Source organism: Aricia agestis, chromosome 12 (genome assembly GCF_905147365.1).
Source record: "Aricia agestis chromosome 12, ilAriAges1.1, whole genome shotgun sequence".
Classification (NCBI taxonomy): Eukaryota; Metazoa; Arthropoda; class Insecta; order Lepidoptera; family Lycaenidae; genus Aricia; species Aricia agestis.
The window spans coordinates 8,936,478-8,960,871 of record NC_056417.1 but is presented as its reverse complement, the minus strand read 5'-3'; the positions used below and the strand labels follow the sequence as shown (position 1 = coordinate 8,960,871).

At 35.5% G+C, this 24,394-nt stretch overlaps 1 protein-coding gene across 2 annotated transcripts in view; it reads left to right on the top strand.

Annotated features, from left to right (window-relative positions):
* The first annotated feature begins 1,646 nt into the window (after positions 1-1,646).
* LOC121732602 (protein dimmed-like) overlaps positions 1,647-24,394 on the top strand; it is a 37,289-nt gene continuing 14,541 nt past the window's right edge. For both annotated transcript variants that reach the window (XM_042122541.1, XM_042122540.1), the window contains exon 1: positions 1,647-1,824. The gene's annotated coding sequence lies outside the window, so the exon portion shown is untranslated. The remainder of the gene's footprint in view (positions 1,825-24,394) is intronic.

The window sequence follows — 24,394 nt, the reverse complement described above, 5'->3', positions numbered from 1 at the left end:
TGGAGATACTTTGAGTCCCGGGAAAGGACATAGAATACTTTTTATTCCGGAAAAATGTTCGGTTCCCGAATCCATCATCTATTATAAAATGTCATAAGGCTATGCTTCAATAAATGTTTAAGCACAGCTTTAAGCCGGGTTCAGACGAGTGTAACGTGTAATGTAATTCACTGTGTAATGTAACACGAATTCTACGTGTGGACGGCACTACGAGCATTACATGTAACGCTCGGGGTTTATCCATCGGCTGTCGGTTTTCGCGCGAGCACAAAGGCTCGTTTGGACAATTCGCTTTGAGTTCGTGTGCCGTCCATACTGTTGACGCTAAATTACACGTAATCTTACATTTCACGTTACACTCGTCTGGACCCGGCTTAAGGCATATCTACGTTATTTTTTGAGATTAATGTTAGCTAGCATAGCTGTAAGATCTAAGCTTAGCGTAACCCGACCAAGTTATGTAGGTCCGACATAAACGTATGAATAAACTCTGATAGTACAAGTGAGTAAACCCCGACATACTTAGGCTCATTATGCTAATTTTTACGACTGAATATTATGTGATTGGGAGGAAAATAATGTTATAGATCATAGCAAGGACCATTACCGAATGCCAGGCGTGTGTTATTATGGCAAAATATGCGGCCTCGAGATTAGTAATTTAGTTTGTAAATGTTACTTGTAGTTTATTCATGGACATAGGGTTGTTGAACATCAGAAAAAAGCCGAACTGTCAGCCGGATTGGGTGTCCGGCCTAAATTAAACGCAGTCCGGATTAATTTGTAGAGTTTTGTATATTTAATTTTATATGAAGCCTATATCTTATGTTGAATGATTTAACGTCTTATTATTAGAAAATTTAAAATGTTTTGGAGCCTATAATTCATATTATGTATATAATTGTAGATGAGGAGATAATCCTTAATAGTAGGGTGTCCAGCCCTAGTAGACAAGTGGCAAGCGATTATCGTAAACGCTAACAAAATGTATACGATTTGACATAAGTCATCGCTTCGCTAGCGAATACCACCGAATACTAATATCAAATCCCTGGATACATTTTAAGGCGTTGGCGCTGTCTGTCTTTTCCCGGGACTCGAACTATCTCATATATATCATAGTCCATACCATATTTCATTAAAATCGGTTCAGCGATTTAAGCGTGAAGATGTAACAGACAGACAGACTTTCGCATTTATACGATGTTAGTATGAATTAAAAGAAAACAAGAGAAAGAAGAGATAGAAGCATAAAGTTAATATACCTAGCGGAATAGAGAAACAAAGGCCTGAGCAAGAGAGATGTCACTGTCAGTAACACTGCGTGGTAAAAAGAGACGTGTGATACATGACAGCAGCACTCTTTTTTTGACGTCCAGTCGGCACGTGCCGCACGTTGATAATTTAATCTCATAGAAATCATTGTCAATCATGCTTGTGTAAGTGTATACGTACACATATTTTTACACACAGATGAAACCAATTTCGGTTTCGTTTGACAGCTCGAGATTGTTGCTCTATTCCGCTAGGTATATTAACTTTATGGATAGAAGAGTATACTTTACTTCTTTCTCTTTGTTTACATGACAACGCGCGTGTCACTTCGAGGCTTCGGAGGCTTTCAGCGTGGCATGAACACGCGTCACTACCGAGGCTCCAGTCGCCAGTCGCCAGTTCGTTGTGCGGTGAGCGGCCGCGTTCTCTGACTCTGAGTTAGTACACGTTACAATTTCTAGTGGAAGCACTTTCGCTATCTGATCTTCGATAATGCAGTGAAATTCTACCTGTTTCTTTCCCGTGGATAAGCCACGGCGGGATTACAAGGTGAGTTACGTGGAAAGTGAAAGGCGAATTCCTTATTGTATTTTGAATGTTACATATTACGTTAGTCCAGCGTAAAAGTTTGTAAATCGCAGTAAATTCTACTAAAGTATATTACGTAGTTTATTTTGTTTTAGGAGTATTTAGGTAGTCTCAAATATATTTTATAACATTTAAACCTGCAACCTATAAAGTATGAACTAATGACTATATTTAAATATTATAATTATTGCTAGTAGGTATAATAATGGCTACTGCTATTTAGTTTCAGTAAAAATTATTTATACATTAAATTGACACGTTTTATGGGGGTTTAAAAAATCGATAGGAAAATCGATAGGATACACGACGGAATTCTGATAACGATAATGTTTTATCATAACATTTTAAAGCACATCATAAATTATAGGTGCAATAAAGAGTAGCATCATAATATTTTTTTCTTTTTATTAATTTTACCTCGATAATTTAATGTAATTAATCACTTACCTAGTATATCTTGCAAAATTGGTAAAAGATATTCAAATTAATGAAATATTTACATTTTCGCATAAATTTTCTTAAAGTTTTAGTAGAGTTCGCTTCCTGCTACTGATTTTATATATTTTGCCTTAAGCATACTTTCTGGTTCTCTTGTATGTTACTAATATCATTAGATACCTATATACGATATAGAAAACCAAGATCGTACAAATAACCCATTTACTGTAATAACTTATTTATCTTTTAAGAACAAGACGCCTCTTGTTCCTTTTTAGGAAAAAGTCAAAGAGTCTTCTTTCGATAGATTGATAGATTTCTTTTGATCTTTTGATAATAGTAAATTGCATTTGAAAAGCTGAAGAATTCACGTATTTGCCTATTTGGTTTATATAAAAAGGGTAAACAGAAATTAAATACATACGAGAAAGACATGAAAATTAAACTATCTGTTATTGTAATGTAATTGCGAGAATAATTAACCACTACGAAAAGTGTAGATTTGTATTTTAAAAACACTCCCGTTAATGTTTGTTAAATCGATTAAAATTTTCTAAAATATTCTAAATCTTATATATAAAATTCTCGTGTCACAATGTTAGGCCACGTACTCCTCCAAAACAGCTTTACAGATTTTAACCAAACCAAATTTTATATGCATATTCAATGGCTCTGAGAATCGGCTACTGGGTACTTTTTATATTGATAAGTGCATTTGTTGAATAAATAATAGTAAATTATTACAACTCGAGACTGACGGCGAGCATTGTTTGTGCGACGGGATAGCGATGGACGTTGCCATGGTGACATACTTATTTAGTCACTTCAATAAAATAATACGGGCGAAATACTTTATATGGCAAAGGAACATTTGCCGGGACAGCTAGTATTTGTATATTATGTAACTAAGTAATAAATATTATAAATCTAAATTTAGTTTAGGTTTTTAAGTACTTACTATAGAATAAAATTTATGAGAAGTGTTAGTTTTTATTTACCTACACAGGCATAACTAGTACCATACGTTTTATAAGTTTGACTAAAATGACTTGCGTTAGTTTAATAGAAATGGAAAGTGAAATAATATTCTGTTAATGAAATTCAAATCTAAGTGATTAGGTTATCTAATAGCTGACAAACAAGTTTAGATTTATGCGTTAGGTAATAGTTGTGTTTAAATATTAACATGCTTTTTACCCTTTAATTAATGATTATTTGCACGATCGGATTATATGCACGATCAAAGTGCCGAAATATTATGCAAAAAATATGCACAATCAAAAGTCACTTATTATTAAAATTTATTATTTTTTGAAGAGTTTTCAATTTCAGAAGAGTCACTTTTTATAATTTCATCAAATCCAGGATTTTTCACTAAGTACCTAATTATACAGCACCAATAATAATTTTATACAAACATTTTTTCGATTGCATCGATCTTAATGCCCATGGAAGTTTATTAAATCGTTAACTACTTTATTCAAATTTTTTACTAGCGTTGCCAACTACAAAGAACTTTTTTATTTCTAGAAAGATATTGTACCTATAGGGTGTATAGCATTCTGTAAATGGGGATGGAGCCACATAATATTTGAAATGTTTTGATCGTTCGTACCTCTGTTTTGTGGCCTCGGTGTGTGTGATGATAGCTATAGTTTGGAGACTACGAGGGCTTAAAACTACCGAAATATGCACTATCAACAAAAATTACCAAAATATGCACTATCGCCTAAAAAGTGCCATTATATGCATTTCCATATTATGCAAATATGTAAATGCATGAAATCCGATGTCTACTCATAACGTTCAAAATCTTCATTTAATTATAGTTACATAAGTAAATAATATTCTTCTCTGAGTGGGGCAGTAATTCATAGCAGGTCTTTGATATTTTATGGTTAATTGTTTAGCGTACTAAATTAGAGTAGTATGTGTGTAAAGCCTTTCTACTATACCGCCTTGGTAGAGTCGGTTACTTTCATTTTCATAGTTTTATTTTACCAACTCCGAAAATGGATGTCGCTATTTGTTTGCTATTTAATGCTCTGCTTTGTAAATATTATTAGCGTTAAAATTTTCCCACCTACTTGGTGTTTCAAAAAATATTATATTGTAATCGAAATTACATACTATACTAAAGTTTTAATTTAAATTACAATAATGTTAAAATCTATGTTTGCGACTGGGTTTTCGTGTTACCTAATATTCTTTATTGTTTTCAACCGTTTTCCAAAACATAGGAGGAGCAGGCCATTTAGCCGAAACTTTTTTGTTTTCGCTTCGTTATAGAATCGCCCATCAAAATGTATGGAATTGACATAAGACGAGTCGAACGTCAACGTCATATTAACGAACGCTTATGTCAATTCCATACATTTTCATCGGCGATTCTATAACGAAGCGAAAACGGAAAAATTTTGGCTCACCCCCCTGGCCATTTAGCCGAAACGTTTTCGTTTTCGCTTCGTCATAGAATCGCCGCTCAAAATGTATGAAATTGACTTAAGACGAGTCGAACGACAACGTCATATTAACGAACGCTTATGTCAATTCCATACATTTTCATCGGCGATTCTATAACGAAGCGAAAACGAAAAGATTTTGGCTCACCCCCCTGGTTATGATTTGTTTTGTGTGATGTTTTGTGATGTTATAACATTACACTGTCGTTTGCATACTGATTTTGTTGAAGAGTTGTTATTAAAAATCCGAAAACAGTTTTTTATCATGTTTATTTTGTTATCGTGCGAAATGCCCGGTTAGACGGGAACATAATACTCGTAATAATTGTAGATAATAATTATTTTAAACTGCAATTTACCCATCATAATAATGCTATCTATAAGAATTAATAGAAATATTATTTTTCAATACTAGATGCCACCGTTGCGTCTAAATTTGTGTGTCGCGCAGGAACCGTAAAATTTTCCGGGATAAAAAATATCCTTTATCGTTTCCCGGGATTCCATACCAAAATTTCAGTAAAACCGGTTCAGATGTTTGGACGTGAAGAGATAACAAACAGACATACATACTTTCGTATTTATAATATTAGTATGGATTACCATGCGAAAAGCCGGGAAAAATTGCTAGTAAATATTATGTAAGAATACCAAAAATCACTTCAATTTGGAAAAGAAATCAAGGATCAATAATAATAATAATATGTAATAACTGCTTAACGCATAAGCACTAATAAACAGTATCCTCATTTCTAGAGAGGATACATTAAGCTTACATTATAGGTACAGTTGTGGAAACCCCGAAATGTAATCTTGAACCTTATCGTGAAGGAAATAGGATTGAAATGTGATAAAAACTTCATGTCAGCGACTGTACGCTACTCTATGTGGAGCGTGAAGATTGGTGATTGCGAATGACATTTCCTTAATATACAATCATTAAGCTAGGTGGTCACGTAAACGATGCTAAATCATTGCAAATAATTAATGATATCCATTCATAATGACTTACTTTATTGATGCAGGGTCCTTAGCGAAGCTGGTTACTTATTTAAAAGTAAACTAGACCATAGGTGACTTGTTTATTGCGCGGGAACCGTACATTTCCCGCAAAGAACCATCCTATGCTCTTTCCGGTCTCTCAAATTAGTAAACTGTATCAAATATTATATCTTCATCGGTTTAGCGCGCTTGAGCGTTAAAAAGGTAACATACTATAATATGGCCTAGGATCCCTTCATAGAAGGACCTTCGCGAGCTAGTTAATGGATGAAAAGTATATTATATTCAATTACGTATGTCAACAAATTTATTGCACGTGGGTTGCCTAAAAAAGTCCAGATTAAGTTATACTTATAAATGTACATTCATTGACTATACTAAAATTATCAAAAACTAGCGGTACTACGGAACCCCTATATTGCGCGTGGCCCGACTCGCACTTGGCCGATTATTTTTAATTGGTAGAAATACAAGGACTGTAATAATGTAAGCCCGATATTAACGATGTTTAGATCCTGTTTCACCACTTCCTGATAAGTGCCGGATAGTCTATCCACAACTTAACTTGACAGATTCTCTATACTCCATCTGTCAAGTCAAGTGGTGGAGAGCCTATCAGGCACTTATCAGGAGGTGGTGAAACAGGCCCTTAGACTAAAACAACAAGTATAATTTACAATCTACGGATAATAATAATTACTTTTGTGGTTCACCACTACTGTGCTTGATAGCGACAGTGTTCTTACAGAAATGGCGGAAGTGGTACGCCGTACGTACTACAGTTTGTAGATATTGTGTGTTATCTGACAACTTTTACAAACCTTGTAACATTTTAATCAAAAGCAATAAATGCCGTCCGATATTATAATATTGTCCGTAACGCAATTTCAATATAACGATTGTTTTGTTTTAAATAATGAATATTATGACTACAAAAAGGTATTCCTCTAATATATACTAGCTATTTGACCGAGCTTTGCTCGGTATTCGATAAAACACGAATAAAATGACATTTTCTAAAAATGATTCCTAGCTAGATCAATTTATCACCCCTGAAACCCCCTATGTACTAAATTTCATGAAAATCGTTGGAGCCGATTTCGAGATTCCAATGCTCGAAGAAAGAAAGAATTGCTCGTTTAGAGATATAAGATATTATAATTTAGTATGGGCCAAACTACTTTGTAACATTTTTGCATCATTACGTTTTTTATAGTAAGTAATAAAAGAAAACAATACCGTACTCTTATTTTGGACTAATATCAAAGTATCAACTGACGTATCCAAAAATGATAATCTGCACAACACTAACTACGTATAAGTACATTATTTTCACTATTAAGTACACGTTTATTTTAAATACATTCCTTAATGTATCTCTGTACTGTACTGTTTAATCAGCTGATCGTGTGCTCGCGTGTTGACTGTAGAGGTTACATACTTGTATGTAACACTTACATACATTCACGTACGTAAATAATTCATTTCTATCTGTTGCCGCCTGCGTTCAACATTATCAGTGCCGTAAACAGTCTTTTTTGCGCCCTGTGCGAGCTTCTACAACTGCGCCCTTGCTTTTTTATAGATATTATATTACCCAAAGCAATGTATAGGACTATTTTACTGTTGGAATCGTGCTCTAGGGGCGCAGCGGGAACTATTATCGGGAGCAAACCGAAAAAATAATACTCCTGCCTGGTTTGGCCATTTTTGCGCCCCCCCCCAGAATTTACGCCCTGTGCCTGGGCACCGGTGGCACCGCCCTATTTACGGCACTGAACATTATTAGTATCAACTATAGAAAAAATTAGGGAAACAATCTCCTAGACTTTTAAGAGTTATTGTAAAAGCAATCTCCTAGACTTTTATTGTAAATTGTTTCAGTCAAAGTCTTGAACCCGGTTACAAATCCCAAGTACACTATTTCTATGACAGCGTCAAGTGCTCGTATTATGTTTTGACTGTATAGTGTATATTAACATTCATAATTATTACTACAAACATGACCATTACACTATAGTCTATATCTCATAAATATAAAGAGTAGAGACTATAGTCTGTAGCGAGTGCAATATTTTTTTAAGAAAAAGACACTTTCATAATATTTAAAGTATTCGTTAATTACACCGGTTTAAACTGTGTAATAGTTCAATTACAATAAAATTTCGGAATTCTACTGCAGGCTAAAATATACCTAGGGGAAGGTGAGGTAAAATGATCCCCTTAAGGGAAAAAATCTTAAGTATGGCTATAGTTGAAGGAAAAATCGCAATATTTATATGGCTGGATGTAGTGAATTTACCAAACTTCGTGATAGCATACTTATTTTTTATCATATGTACGTACTTTTTTTGTACTAGTTTAACTAAAGGATCATTTTATACACCCCTATGTATAAAATGATCCCTTGAGTTGGGGTAAAATAATCCCAGAGATAATAATAAATATTATCTCTGGGATTATTTTACCAATAAATTGGTTATCAATAATAAATATTGATAACCAATTTAAGCATATAAGTAAGAAACACATGGGATCATTTGACCCGTAGGGATCGTTTTACCTCACATTCCCCTACCTTACAAGATATTGATAATTTTATAATAAGAAAATTGTTTATGAGCTACATAACACAGTAAAAGTAAGCTATTAAAACATCAATTGAAGTGTTGATTAATTCTTCCTTCGTAATTAATAACTCTATTAAGTAGTAGCTACGGTATATTTAAATTTTAGAATGGCGTGCAGAGGATAGGTAATTATTACGTACAATAAAGCAATATCCGCAAGGTAAATTATGACTGTTTTGGTTAGCTTCCGAGCACTGATTAATAAGGTGGCGTCCATATTGTACCGGGGATAGAGGGGAATATAATATTACAAGGTGACTTGCGCCAAAATTCGTTTATCGTGTGAGAAGCGTTGATTATTCCGGGATAAAAAGTATCCGATTCCCGGGACTTAAAATATATCCATACCAAACTACAGCAAAATCGGTTCAGCGGTTTGGGCGTGAAGAGGTAACAGATAGACAGACAAACAGACAGACAGACAGGCAGACGGACAGACAGGCACACTTTCGAATATTTTATAATAATAACTAGATGTCCCGCGCGGCTTCGCCCGCGTAAATTAGAAATTTTACAGAATCCGTAGGTACATTTTCCCATAAAAAATATTTCCCCCGTTTTTCCCACATTTTCCTGAGTTTCTTCTGTCGTATTAGTCTTAGAGTAATAATATAATATAACCTTCTCGATAAATGATGAGTCTTACTCGATAAATGATCTATCTAACACTGAGATAAGTTTTTAAATCGGACCTGTAGTTTCTGAGATTGACGCGTTCAAGCAAACATACTCTTCAGGTTTATAATATTAGGTAGATATAGATTTTTTTTAATTATCGCTTGACAAACTCGAGTCTCGATCTAAAAGACTATGAAATGGTATAATATGGTAGTGATGATGATGATGATGATGATGAAGAATGTAATTTGCATAGTAGCATATGCTTTCTGTTCTTAAAACAACGCCGAAACTCCCAAACTTGTATCTATAAAGAATCAGGAATTCTCTCAGCACCTTTCGAACCACGGTATACCAGGTATATCTCGGTGCAAAATCTTACTTGTTGGTAGCATATGCTTAGAATACTTCTCACGAAACCGAAGTCACCATATGTTTCCCTATAAGTTTTGAGGAGTTCCCTCGATTACTTATGGATCCTTCATCAGATCACCACTTTTCTGAATATAATACCAAATTGGGATGATACCCTATATACCAAAAGAAAAATTTTGAAAATCGGTTAACAAACGGCGGAGTAATCGTTGAATATAAGAAAACGAACATAACACCTCCCCCATTTTGAAAGTCGGTTAAAATTGTAGCCTATGTGTTATTTATTTAATATTTTAATCAGCACATGAATTGAATAACAAAATTTTTTTCAAATTAATCGTAGCACCATCTGTCAGGACAAACTAAAATTGAAATAGAATAATATTGAATGCGATGATAGCGCCGTCCGCCGGATCTAATGTAAAACATTCCAAAATCAACAACTCCTTATAAATAAGAAATTAATTGAAAAAACATTTTCCAGTAGACCAAACTGTAAATCTAAACCATTCTCGAATCTCCACGAACACACACAAAAAATTTCATCAAAATTGGTCCAGTCGTTTAGGAGGAGTTCAGTCACATACACACGCACACAAGAAATATATATATATTAAGATATGGATATCATAATATAGTTTTGATTGAATGTAGTGAAAATCTTCTTCTCGTGCACTTGTTGGGATCAAAAAAGGCAATCTCACGACAGGATTCAGGACTCGTGACGAAAATTTTTACTCGTTCGTGGGTACGAGGAGGGGTGGAGTATGAGAGAAAATATTTCCCCTGTCTTTCCTGACCCCGCTTTTTCGTTTTCTCTCAAGGGAGGCAAACTATTGTTTTTTTGCCCTTCTTTTTTTAAAATACTGCAGCAGGCTAGCATCACACCTGACAACAGCCGCACCTTTCCCCGATAATTTGCAAAACCAGTGCAGTTTATTCGTTTAATAATTAACACGTCGTCTATAATTTACAATTTAAATAGGCGTTGGTAACACTATTTTGGTTACTGGAGCAACGTGTGTTGCAATTTGCAAGCTTAGGGGTGAAGCCAAACGAGCATAATTTTGTGAGTCGTGAGTTGCAGAATTTCTGCCGCGTAAATATCTTTTCATACAAATCGTGACTCATTCACATGAACACTCAATATCTATACTTACTAATATTGATGTGAAAGTGGGTCTGTCTAATTGCCAGTCTGCCGACTGTCTATCTGTTACTTTAGCGTCAAACTAAAATTCCGTTTTTAATGACCGATTAAATTTACAATCAATATTGTTAGTAAAATCAACTGAAACCCTAATATACGTTGTGATAACTACGAAAATTGGGAATAAGTATTACGCTAAGGTTGGAGCAGAGGGTGCTACAGTACCTATACATACAGTACTAGCACATACAGTAAATAATCCGACCAAAATCCGACATGTCGCACGCGTCTTATGAGAATACGAGCTTTTGCCCGCGGCTTCGTTCGCGTTAAGAAGTATTATTATATACAAACTTTCAACCCCTATTTTAACCCCTTAGAGGTAGAATTGATCAAAATCCTTTCTTAGCGGATGCCCACGTCATATCATCTACCTGTATGCCAAATTTCAGCCCGATCCGTCCAGTGGTTTGGGCTGTGCGTTGATAGATCACTATGTCAATCAGTCAGTCACCTTTGAGTTTTATATATACAGGGTGTAACAAAAATAAGTGATAATACTTTAGGGTGTGTACGTGTTCCTTGTAGAGAGTTCACTGTGAAAGTAGCAGCTCTGAAAGACCAACATTTTTTTTCACTTTTATACGGGGAAACTCGTGACGCTCGGACCCTTGCCCATACAAAAGTGAAAAAAATTTTTCGTCTTTCAGAGCTGCTACTTTCACAGTGAACTCTCTACAAGGAACACGTACACACCCTAAAGTATTATCACTTATTTTTGTTACACACTGTATAGATTGACAGAAACGCATACATCAACAAATCGCATACATTTTGTTGGTGTTTACGATAATAATCGCTTGCCACTTGTCTAGTAGGACTGGTGCTGCCTAGCGTCAAAACATTGCAGTAATATTTTATCCCATTCACCTTCAGAGGATAAGGGAGAGCGCAGACGACAGACTTTTTGTGCGATCGCCGCAGACTCGATCGCACAAAAAGCCTGTCGTCTGCGATCTCCCTTATAGGATATAATGCAATGTTTTGACGCTGGGACTGTCAGCAGTCCCTATCCAGTATTCAGTTTCAGATGAGTTCCAGTTATATCCACGTAATGCATCTGTTATGCCGCGGCCGCACATTCGTCTACCGTCACGAAGCTTCGTGCTATGAGACGATATCATTGGACGATACACGCAGATCGTCCAATGGTATCGTTTCAAGCACGAAGCACTACGCATGTGCGGCCGCAGCATTATTAGAACAACGTGTAGTATGTAGTATGGTAGTACTCGTGTCGTAATAATATGAGAAGGGATAAGTCGCCGCGTTTCAATATACAAAATAATTACATCCCCCGAGACGCAGACGTCAGCGAATGTAGGACACTACATTCGCTGACGTCTGCTTATTTACTTCTCAAGACTGCTAGAGAAAATATTACGGTTGAATTGTACCAGTCTGAGTTAGAGTCGGCAGTTCTCTCAATCGTAAATTATAAAAGAGAAGTAATTATATTGTGATCTAATACGTATATACATATATATATATATATATATATATATATATATATATATATATATATATATATATATATATATATATATATATATATATTTCCACCCCGGAGTTGATATTGCGTCCTACATGGCGGTTTTTACCGATGATATTGCGTCCGACTGACTTGTTGCATCCTGTATACGGACGCAAGATTGACCATCTCTCAAATTCAGCCAGAAGTAGTGTTAAGGTTAGTACAATGGCTGGGTGAAATATTGGCATGGACGTTGTTTTGTCACCGGAGTGCTTTTCGGCGTATTTCTTAGTTCCGCTATTTGGCGCGCGAATTTTGGAGGTCGCTACTGTGCGCCGTATATCGGTGGCGTATATTCGATACTTTGTTTACGTATAACACGCCGATAATGTGGATTCCTGTATATAATAAAGTTTTTATCAATTCTAATGTGTGATTTAATTACGTCCCACAAAACGACATCGTCCCAGAGGAGACGCGGGGGTGACAGAGGCGAGGGGGCGGAGTTCGCACGCGACATGCAAGGGCATGTTTTTGTTTATATTTTTTGCCGGCCAGCGCGGACGTAATGACGCTTGTGGTATAAATATTGTGTAGTGGGGCGAATATTTGAGAGAGACTAAATTCATGTCTTCAAAGTTGGGTTCACAACGCCTTCGTAAATTTGATGTAACATTACACATTTCAAATTCTAATTAACTTACAAAAATGCTGCTAAAACTATTTGAAAGTAGAGTTAATATTTCAAAAGTTATTATAAAAAAAAGTACCAAATTATGAAATTTTTGCGTGTCGTTTCGATACTGCCGCTTACAATTTATTATTTATAAAAAAAAATGAGCTAGAAAGGATTAAAAATTTAATGTTAATTTGAAGATAAAGAAGAGAAGAATCCGATACCAACAAATAACACATCAACTTACATTAAATAACTAAAAATTATATTTTTAAAATGTTCATAAAATTCGCGTCATTGTCCTGCGCATTGTTTGTTTTGAATGCCTTGCCGATATACTCAACGTGACGGGTTGAAACCTATTTTGCGATAAAATCTGCTGGCTCACTTTATTTGATCGCAGTGCTTTGGTGTGGATAGAGGTCTTCGTTTTATGCTCTCTCTCTCTCTCTTTGAAATACGTTCTACAAAAATTTCCAAATAAGACGTCATTTACATTTCTCGATGTGTGCCAACATTTGTCTGTTTTTCACTACTTTTTTTATACCAAGTTATAAAGGCCCGCAACATTTCTAAGTTCTTAATAATTTTCTTTATATCAATACTTAATTATAAACGAATTTAGTGAATTCCTCATTTTCCTGAACGTCTTTTTCCTGAATAGCCCTAAAAACATAATGACGATCATTCAGAATAATGATCAAATCTGTAACTGTATTTCAGGAAAACAGGAACAAATATATCGAATCGATGCAATGTCGATATTACAATTAGGTAGTTATTTGACACATTTTCGAAAAATAGTAGTAGAATAGTAGTAAAAATGTTATCTACACTTCAATATTATAAAGCAGGAGAGGTTGTTTGTTTGTTTGAACGCGTTAATCTCAGGAACTACTAGTCCGATTTGAAAAATTCTTTCAGTGTTAGATAGCCCATTTATCGAGGAAGGCTATAAGCAATATTTTATCACGCTAAGAATAATAGAAGCGAAGAAATAGAGGAAAATGTGGAAAAAACGGAGGGAAATTATTTGAAAGGGCTTATTTGAACGCGCTTATCTCAGGAACTACTGGTCCGATTTGAAAAATTCTTTCAGTGTTAGATTGTCGTGTCAATGGTTGTCGTGATTGATGTAGATCGTTTTTTTTAAAAGAAGTGATTTTAAAAACTATTTTAAAGACAAAATAAAATGGCCTTGGCCGTCGACCCATTTTGTAATACAAAAAAAATGTTTTAATTGTGGTGCAACGACCAAGAATAATATCAATATTATTACAAATAATTTTGTTCTACCTATGAAACGAAAGAACATAAAATCGCTTTATAAATCTTCATTTTTCTGGTGCAGCATATTTATTTACAAATAAATATGCAATTTACGATCATTATCCTGACGTCCAGTGTCCTGTTTGTTGTTGAACTGTTTATATACTTACCTGTCTAAAAGTATTTTGGATCGATTGTATTAACTACTATGTCCCTACCTACATACCTACGTATATGATTTTCTTTGATAAGTACTTACCTATTGTATATTTTAAACAAAAGCCCATCAGTGACTGAGTTTAGACTGCGAATTGGGTTGGGACTAATGTATTTTTAAATATCTATACTTACTAATATTGTAGAGACGAAATATTTAATCGTTTGCTTATTACTATTTAACTTACGAGTTACGAGACTACTGAACCAATTTAAATAATTCTTTCGCTATTAGAAAGCCACGGTAATGAGAAAATAGCCCAAACAAGTGCATCGAAACTCAACGTGGTCAAGTGGTTACCGGGTCATGGGCTAGGCTGTACACTGTACAGTGTTCTGAGATTTTTTTTTAATCTTGACTTTCTTCATTCATAAATCGACACCCTTGACAAGATTTATAGTAACTGTGATGGCATGCTTATAATAATAATAATGTACTTTTATTCAGCTCGATAACATAAAAACCTTAATCTAGACAATTACAACATGCAAATTATTTTATTTTCAATGGTTTTTTATATTAGAATGTTAAGATCGCAACCGGCAGCTTAGCTAGGTTACAGTATAACCTGTGTTAAAGCCACCGGACCCTTTCCCAACTACTGATCGCATATCGCTGATTTTACATTTCAGGCAATTAAAATTAGATTACAAATCAAATCAATGTTTAAAATTAATCAAACTTGATACAATAAACGGGGGCGGTGGTTACTCGCGTCCGTAGGAATTACCTTTTACTACCCTACACGTGTCCCCCGGGTGGTGCTAAACGAGTAACAACGCCGAGTCTCAGGCGGCGGATATGATAACCTGACTCCTAGGCAGTAGTGGCCTTGAGGACTAAATACCCTCAAAAAGTCTAGCGCGGAAAGCAACGGGAAACTACCGCAACTATAATCCCAAGAAAACCACCATGATTAAGAACGCCACCAGAGATAATATGATGTCATGCGACCCGACTAACGCTCGGCGCCAGCTTGGTTCCGGGCCGACTGGTGTGAAATTGACTACCGGCTGCAGTTGGAAACATAACATCTTACTCTAGCAAACTAACACCCAAGGGAAGGGCAATAACAATAGGAACCTGGAATGTCCGTGGACTTTTAAGGCCAGGAAAAATCGAAGTTGTTGAAGCGGAGATGGAGCGCTATAATCTGGCTATACTAGGATTGAGTGAGACCCATGTCAAAGATAACGGATACCACATCACACCTGAACGAAATATGGTAATCTACTCTGACAGGCAAGACAATAGTTTTAGTGGTGTGGGCTTCATAGTTGCTAGCTGGCTACGAGACAAGGTATTGGGGTATAATACCATCAACAATAGAATTATATCCTTAAAAATTTCAGCCCATCCACACCCAATTAACTTTGTACAGGTCTATGCGCCGACCACTGCAGCCACCGAAGAAGAGATGGAGGAATTTTACCACGAGCTAGAATTAACCTGCAAAGCGTTACCAAAGAAGGAATGTACTATCATCCTGGGAGACTTTAATGCTAAGATAGGGCACACTGGTAATGATCAACACCTAAGGAATGTTATTGGGGAATACGGCCCGCAACAGTCGAGGTGAGATGTTGTTAGAGTTTTGCATTGAAAAAGGACTATTCGTAACTAACACGGCATATAAACAACATCCAAGACGCTTATGGACATGGCGATCGCCAACAGGTCATAAAAATCAGATTGACTTCATATTAATCAGCAGCAGATGGAAGTCGTGCATAACTCTCTCAAAGACTTTTCCGGGTGCAGATTGTGGCAGCGACCATCAGCTGTTAATAGCTCAATACAGAGTCCGCCTCAAAGTAGTTTCAAAGCCTCCACCATCCAAAAATATTCTTCTAACACAAGAAGCGAAAGCTTTTGAGGACACACTACAAACTCGACTGGACAGTGAAACGTATTGCCCATTTGACTCAGCCAATACATCATGGAATCAGCTTAAGGCCGCATTAGAAGAGACAACTAGAACAATCACAAATGGACGGAAAGTAAAACACCCTAGATCTGAGTGGATGACCACTTGGGAGGCAATCGCACAAAGAAAGGCTCTAAAGACTGGAGGAATTCGTTCAAAGGAAGAACAACAGCGATACTCTGAACTTGACTCACTAGTACAGCGTCTCTGTAGACATGACAAGAATGCATATATCAATTCTATATGTAGAGATATACAAACACACTCTGATACCCTACATCCAAGAGACATGTTCCAAAAGGTAAAAATTCTCACACGGGAACGAAAATCAAAATCTTGGAACATAGAAGATGAAAAGGGTAACCTGATTTTAGACAAGAACCAAGTGATGACAAGATGGAGGAACTACTGCCAAGACCTGTACAAATATGACGCTGATAAACCTGACACTAGATTAGATTTTACAGATAAAGAACCCGACATCGTTCTCCATGAAGTAGAAGCAGCTATAAATAAGCTCAAAACAAAAGCTTGCGGTGGAGATGGTATACAGTCACAAGTGCTTAAGAGCTTGGGTAAGTGTGGAATCAGAGTAATGCATTCAATATGTCTTAAAGTATGGAGAACAGGACAGTGGCCAGACGATTGGACATAATCTCTCGTGATACCACTACATAAGAAAGGGTCGACTAAAAAGTGTGGAAATTATCGGACCATCTCACTAATTTCACACGCCAGTAAGATTCTTCTCCATGTTATAAACAACAGATTGGCACACTATATAACTAGACAGATATCCAAAGAGCAGGCGGGATTCGTAAAGGGCAGGGGTACCCGAGAACAAATCCTAAACATCCGTCAGCTGATAGAAAAGAGCAGAGAATTCAATGTCCCAATAGTACTCTGTTTTGTGAATTACGCTAAGGCCTTTGACTGCATCGTCTGGTCCAAAATGCTGGAGATGATGAGAGAGTTGGGCGTCCCCGATCATCTCATATTTTTGGTACAAAACCTCTATCTGGAAGGTCGATCAAGGGTGCGATTAGACAATGATCTGTCAGAGCCGTTTGCTACAGAGCGTGGTGTCAGACAGGGTTGCATCCTCTCTCCACAGCTGTTCAACCTCGTAGGCGAATATATAATGCGTCGAGTGTTGGAAGATTGGGAGGATGGTATTAAAATTAACGGATACCTTCTCAACAACCTAAGGTTCGCTGACGACACCACGCTTATAAGTACTTGCGAAGTGAAACTTGCTGAACTTCTAGCGCGGCTCGAAAAGTTAGTCGAGACTTTGGCCTCCAAATCAATCGCAATAAAACCAAACTGATGTACGTCGATAAGCTGAACCAAATACAAAAGACATCCTTACTACAAGATCTCCAACCCGTAGAGGAGTTTGTCTACCTGGGATCGTTGATTAGCAACAATGGTAACTGCGAGAGGGAGGTTGTCCGACGGGCTCAGATGGCTAAATCTGCGGTTGGGCGCTTAGAAAAGATATGGAAGAATAAGAACATCTATCGTAGCACAAAAATAACACTAATGCGTTCCCTAATCTTTTCAATATTTTTATATGCCTCCGAGACATGGACACTAAAAGCACGTACTCGAGCTAAGATTGACGCTTTTGAAATGTGGTGCTGGCGTAAAATGCTCCGCATCCCTTGGACCGCACACCGGACCAACATGTCTATACTTCAGCAACTCAAAATTACCACCCGCCTGTCCACGCTTTGTCTACAACGATCACTTGCCTTTTTTGGCCACATAGCCCGCCGGGAGCCTAATAATCTTGAGAGTCTCATACTAGCTGGGCAATTAGAGGGGAAAAGAGGCAGAGGCAGAGTGGCTACACGATGGACAGACGCGATTGTCAAGGCTGCTGACTGCACGTTCCAGGAGGCATTTCATCAAGCCAAAAATAGAGACAAGTGGAGAGCCCTATCCCAAAAAGCAAATTTTGGTGGTCACGTCCCTCAGCCATGAGGATACGACTAGGAAGAAGAAGATACAATAAACAATACAAAAAACGATCGAAACGATCTACATCAATCACGACAACCATGATTGACTATGACTATCACAGCACAGAACGCAACGTCGCGTCGTGTTTGCTTACGCGCGCGCGTTAACCAACTACTTACGAAAAAATTTATTATTATTGTGAACTTGTATTATAATCAAATACCGTCCTCTTTTTGTACAAAACAAATAAACAGAAATAATAGGTACTATTATAGATAATAACCATAATTTAAATTTACAAACAAAGTATATATATTGTTGTGTAATTTTTGTGTAGTTGTGTAATTTTTTGAGATTTTGGACTGTTTTATCTCATTTTTGATAGGTACGTTAATAATTTTTTAAACGTTTTTATTTTTCTTTTCGACGCCTAAAGGGCCTTTTTTTGAGACTTTGTACTGATAGGTATGTCTGATATGTGATTCTTCAGGTTAATATTTTTCTAAGCATTTTTGTTTTATTTTTTTAACGCCTAAACGGCTAATAACGAATTTCAATTTGTTAAATTTTATCAACTTGTCACGTGGGCAGAGCCACGATTGAAAACTAGTATTGCTTACATACACAAGTTAACTATAGTCAATGTCACAGTAAATTATCCTCTCAACTGGTCGTTCTTAAAATTGTTAATTTCTTAAATTACTTTTATGTTCCTATTTCGGTGTATTTGATTTGTCCGACACTTTGATTATTATGACTATGGGTTTATTATTGTACCTACTTGATTTTAAACAATAAAACTTAAAAATACCTACTACCGAAACAATTGTTTTATTTTGTGTTCATACTTAAGTTCAGAAGAAACACGCTCACATAAATAAAATGATCATATCTATCATAATTATTCTTAATATTTTTTAGTTAGCCTAGCGGACTAATTATAATTTAAAATTTAATTTATCTATGTAATATAGGGATAACTTGTTTTTAATGTCTGTTATGTACTCCAAGTTATAGAAATAAGTATTTCATTTTAATCGACTTCATAAAGAGGGATGATTCTCTATTTATACATACATATCGTCACTCCTGTCCCTCATCGGGGTAGACAGAGACCACATCACGCAATGAATTTATTGGGATCTATTATATAGGTACCTATGTATGTATCGATATAACATATAAGGTTAGGAGGAAGCAAGAAACTCAACAGTTTATGGCGTACATAAAAAAATAATATACGGTACCGATATAATCTCAAATATAGTAAGGAGTCATTTAATTAGTAGAATGCATGGAATTAATATAGTACAATATACGGTATCAATATAACCATACATTTAAATGGATGTAGGAAAAACGATTAAATGCATGGAACGAATACAAAAATATACAATGTGTCACATGATTTCCATCGAGAACGGAAGCAAAAAACCAGCGAGAATTATTTCAAATTGAATATCTAATTTTCGTACGTAAACAAAATTTCTCGTCGACAATAGAATTCACATGACAGCAATGTAACTATATTCGCACGAATAACAATTAAAAAGTCATTGGGAATGGTAGACGCCATAGGGTTCGACTTTGAAAAGACGCAACAAGTCTTCGGCGATTTAAATATATATATATATATATATATATATATATATATATATATATATATATATATATATATACAGGGTGTAACAAAAACAAGTGATAATACTTTAGGGTGTGTACGTATTCCTTGTAGAGATTTCACTGTGAAAGTAGCAGCGCTGAAAGACCAAAATTTTTTTTCACTTTTGTATGGGCAAGGGCCCGAGCGTCACGAGTTTCCCCATACAAAAGTGAAAATTTTTTTTGGTATTTCAACGCTGCTACTTTCACAGAGAACTCTCTACAGGGAACACATACACACCCTAAATTATTATCACTTGTTTTTGTTACACCCTGTATATATATATATATATATATATATACGTTTATAACTTGCTTCACTTGCAAAAACATTTTAATGCTACCTATTTTAAAAGTTGTTTACTTATTAATGCTACAGCGACACTGGCATCTTAGGTATTTTTGGTGCTGTAGAGCTAGTAAATAATAATTAGCAATAATACCATAACACCGACTGCTGTAACAATTGAACCTAGTAATAAAGATAGAGAAAGAGAAGCAACGAGCTATTTTTTTAGCTTTTTCTTTCGGCGCTGTCCGTCGAAATTGGGCGTAAACCAATAAGTATGATCCCATTTAACAAAATATTAGTTTTTATAAAAAAATTCTATATCGTGAAAAGCGCTGTACTTACTAGTTAAAAAAAAGTTTGCAATAAAATATACCGAAGACTCTACGTCATAGCAGTAAAATATCTAGTTTCAAAAAACGATAGAACACGCCTAGGCGTGTCTAGATCAGCAGACACCTTGTTCACTTAATGACCTTACTAAAAATCATAACATAGCAACATCAAAATTAAAATGTTTTAGTCGGAGAGTAAAATGAATAAAATATTACTTATAGATTAAAGTGAGAATCTAAAAGGAGCTTGAATTTTTTGCATAATTTCTAGCAAGACCTATATCATTTTATTTGTATCTAGGCAATGACGAGAGTTAATGATACATTGAAATATAAACTCTAAATGTATTACAACGCACGTGAACGATATAATATGAGAGCATGTTTACTGTTTAGTAAACATTATCGTAAAAAGCGTCTACTCTCCTTCCATTTTAATGTGAGTATAGTAGGTTCTATATTGTAGATCTGTATATCTACTCGCTATACTGCTAGTATAACAGGTTAAAACAATTTTTTTTATTACTTATCAAGCAAATTTTTCCGTTTTAGGGTTCTGTAATCAACAAGTCCTCGTTGTCTACGGATCACTAACCAGCTGATTTGTTGTATATTGATATTTTAATACTTAATAGTTATATAATTTAAGAGTAACATACATATAGAACATTCCATATTTTAGGACCATCAAATCGAAATATTAAATCCTCTATCTCTGTTGGCACTTGGCTACCACTTTCGAGATTTTTCGCAGAGGAAATTGTTGTTCGTCTTACCAAAATAAAGCTACTCACGAAAAATTAGCTTGATAGTAATAAAAAAAAATGTTCTAGGGAACCTGTACTATGTGCTATTTTAAATGCACCTTTATTTCTTGGTCGATCGTTGGTGATAGTGAGTGAATTTCCTAGATTTTTTTTTGTTAGCTGGCTAAGGCCAGGGTCCCAGGGTCTTCCACTTGTCTCACTCCGGCTCCACCGTTAGCCAGCCCAGCTGGTAGGCCTCCATCTCATCGCGTCAACTTTTCCTAGGCCAGCCACGGTTGCGATATTATTATTATCCTAGATATTAATCAGTGAAATATGTTATCATATTTTTTGTTTAATATAAGATTGTTTGTTCAATATTTCATGAGAATACCATTTTGTTAGATATGTGATGGACAAGATCTACGAATAATAATTTATTATTCGTAGGACAAGATCTAATTAAACAGTAGGAATTTGTTTCAACAAATTCAACAAATTCGGCATATTAAGTAAATTAAAAAAATAATTTATGGCGGCTGATAATACCTAATAATCTGCGGATCATTACCTTTGCAAGAAAAAAATAATCAAGATAGAGTACTGTCTTTCTGTTTAAAAAAAGGAACGTTTTTTTTGTAATAAACAAGTATTTTCTTTAGGCATTTTGTTTACGTTATAGAAGATAGGTATTTTTACTAAACCTAGATACTCTACATACGGTACTCACTAAGTAATAAATGAAAAATAATTTAATAGGTGTATATACTCTACATACGGTACTCACTAAGTAATAAATGAAAAATAATTTAATAGGTGTATTTATTGAGATTGTCTGATGCAATTACCGTAACAATGGTATCAAGTGGCCCAGCTCTGAAGGTGAAAGTCTAGTACCGAAGGTCGCGGCGAACGAATTCGGCCCGTGCCCCGTCGTGATACCCAGTCGTGATTTCATTAGCGATGCGCAATAGAAAGAAATGTCAACATAGTGAAGGGATGTCGATAATGAGACGACTCAATCACCGTCTTGAGATGTGCTTGGAAATAGGTCATTTGTGTGAACTTAAAACTAGGCTTAAGAGGGCGAATAAAGCAAAAAATCAAATACCTTTCTTCTCTCTGAACACTTAACGCCCGTCTTTCATCGATCTTGCTAATAGTTACCCTTATAAATATATGTGATATATGTGAAAAGCTCTTTTACAAGACACAAAATATAGTTTTTAAGATGACATATTCAACGAGTAAAGATTTAGTAACATAACTCTAACCCTACGTAACTTTATTTACTTCGTAGATTTATTTCAAATCAATAACATTTATTATACGAACAATTAAATATATAAGTAATAATAATATTATTTTCCTTGGAGGGAAAGAAAAGTGTATTGTATCGTTAAGGTGCAAGTGTTGTTGGACTTGTTGGTTGGTTATTTATTTTAAAATGAATTATAAATAGTTAAATTATGATGAAACTTAATTTGAACACAAATATATTGACAGCTTGACACTGTATAATATCCCGGATAACTTAATTTATGCTATTTGCTATTTAATTGCAGTATTCAAACGACAAGTAGCTTTTCTGGGATTTCTAGCTAGAGAATTCTAAGTACCACATCCATATTACAATATAAATACCATGCAGTAGATTATCTTCATACCAGCTCGTCCAAATCATGCCTTCATTGATTTCAGATAAATAGAAAGTAAACAACGCCATATCTATCTTACGAAAAACAAGCCTGTGTTGATTTGTTTCAGAACAATTGCTAGGTTGAGTTATAGCGACTTGCACATTGCATCCAACTAAATTGTACAAGTAAATAAGTAATTGGACACCAAAAACTCGCGGTTTTGCGGCTAAACCGCGAGATCACAAGCAATTTGTTTTGTCTTCATCAGCTCTCACCCATAGAGTTACGCTACTGTTATGTAGATATTGTACAATGCCCATACCTACACTAGTTCCTGATCTACATTACGTTGCTATGTCTAGATTTGTCACAAGTTTCGTCTAGTTAGTATTACCACATTCGGCCTTACATGCTATAGAATGCGGTCATCTGTTGTGCAACTGTAAAAATTGTTGCAGTTCTAATTAACTGTTACTTTTAGATAATAACGCCTTGGCTACTACCCGTTTTTGTTAATCAATACTAATATTATAAATGCGAAAGTGTGTCTGTTTGTCAGTCAATCTGTCTGTTCCCTCTTGACGTCGAAACCGCTGAACAGATTTTGCTGAAATTTGGAATCGAGGTAGTTTAGTTTAGTTAGTTGAGTCCCGAGAAAGGACAAATGATCCCGGAAATTCGCTTGTAAGCAAAAGTTTTTCCCGATTACTTTTATACCTTTCATGCCAATTGAATGAATTAAGCGCAAATTCAATGAATTAATATAAGTACGAAAAAGTGAAAGACTTTTTCGTACTCATATTACTAGTCGAGTCACCATAGAAATTAAAATGTACCTACACGAAATAAGCATTTAATTATTCACTCTCACTCACAATGACATAATATTAACAAAACAACTACACAAGTCGAAGTGGGGATGGATGACCTTAAAATACGGTTTTAAATGTCACAAAATGTCACGGATATTAAAACCACTTGATACGAAAAAATCGCGTGATTATTACCGTACTAGAGCGAGGAAATATTCATTATAGCGAACCGGCCTTTCTTGTTCTGATATTGTAGTACTGAATACATTATATTATACGGTACTGTTAATTCTGACATAAGTGCAAATTTTTGACGCCTCCATCGTTCTGTGCTTTAGATCGTTCTGTGCTCTTGACTGGTCGTGAGTTTGATTCTCGGCAATGCGGGTAGTTTACCTGATAGTAGAATGATTATAGAATGATTATCACCAAAACCGGTGGGGGAGTATAATTATTATACTGTATGATTAGACATTAGGTATTGATCACTCATGATACAGTTTCATAAAAAAATGGAACTTATACCATGGTAGTAGAGTACAGATATATTTTTGAGGCAAAAGGTGTGATTAAATAAATACTTTGGAGCCATTTTGACTATGTTACCGGTTACCGCTTATCACAATTTACTGCCAAAATTTTGAACACAGAGACATTTGAACAAACTTTTTTTTTACTCCCACACCGGTTTCGGTGATTGAGGCCGGTTTCATCGAAACCACGCCAGTTACGCAAAAGTAATTTTATAGTGCCTAAATGTGTGCGCAGTACACAAGAGCAT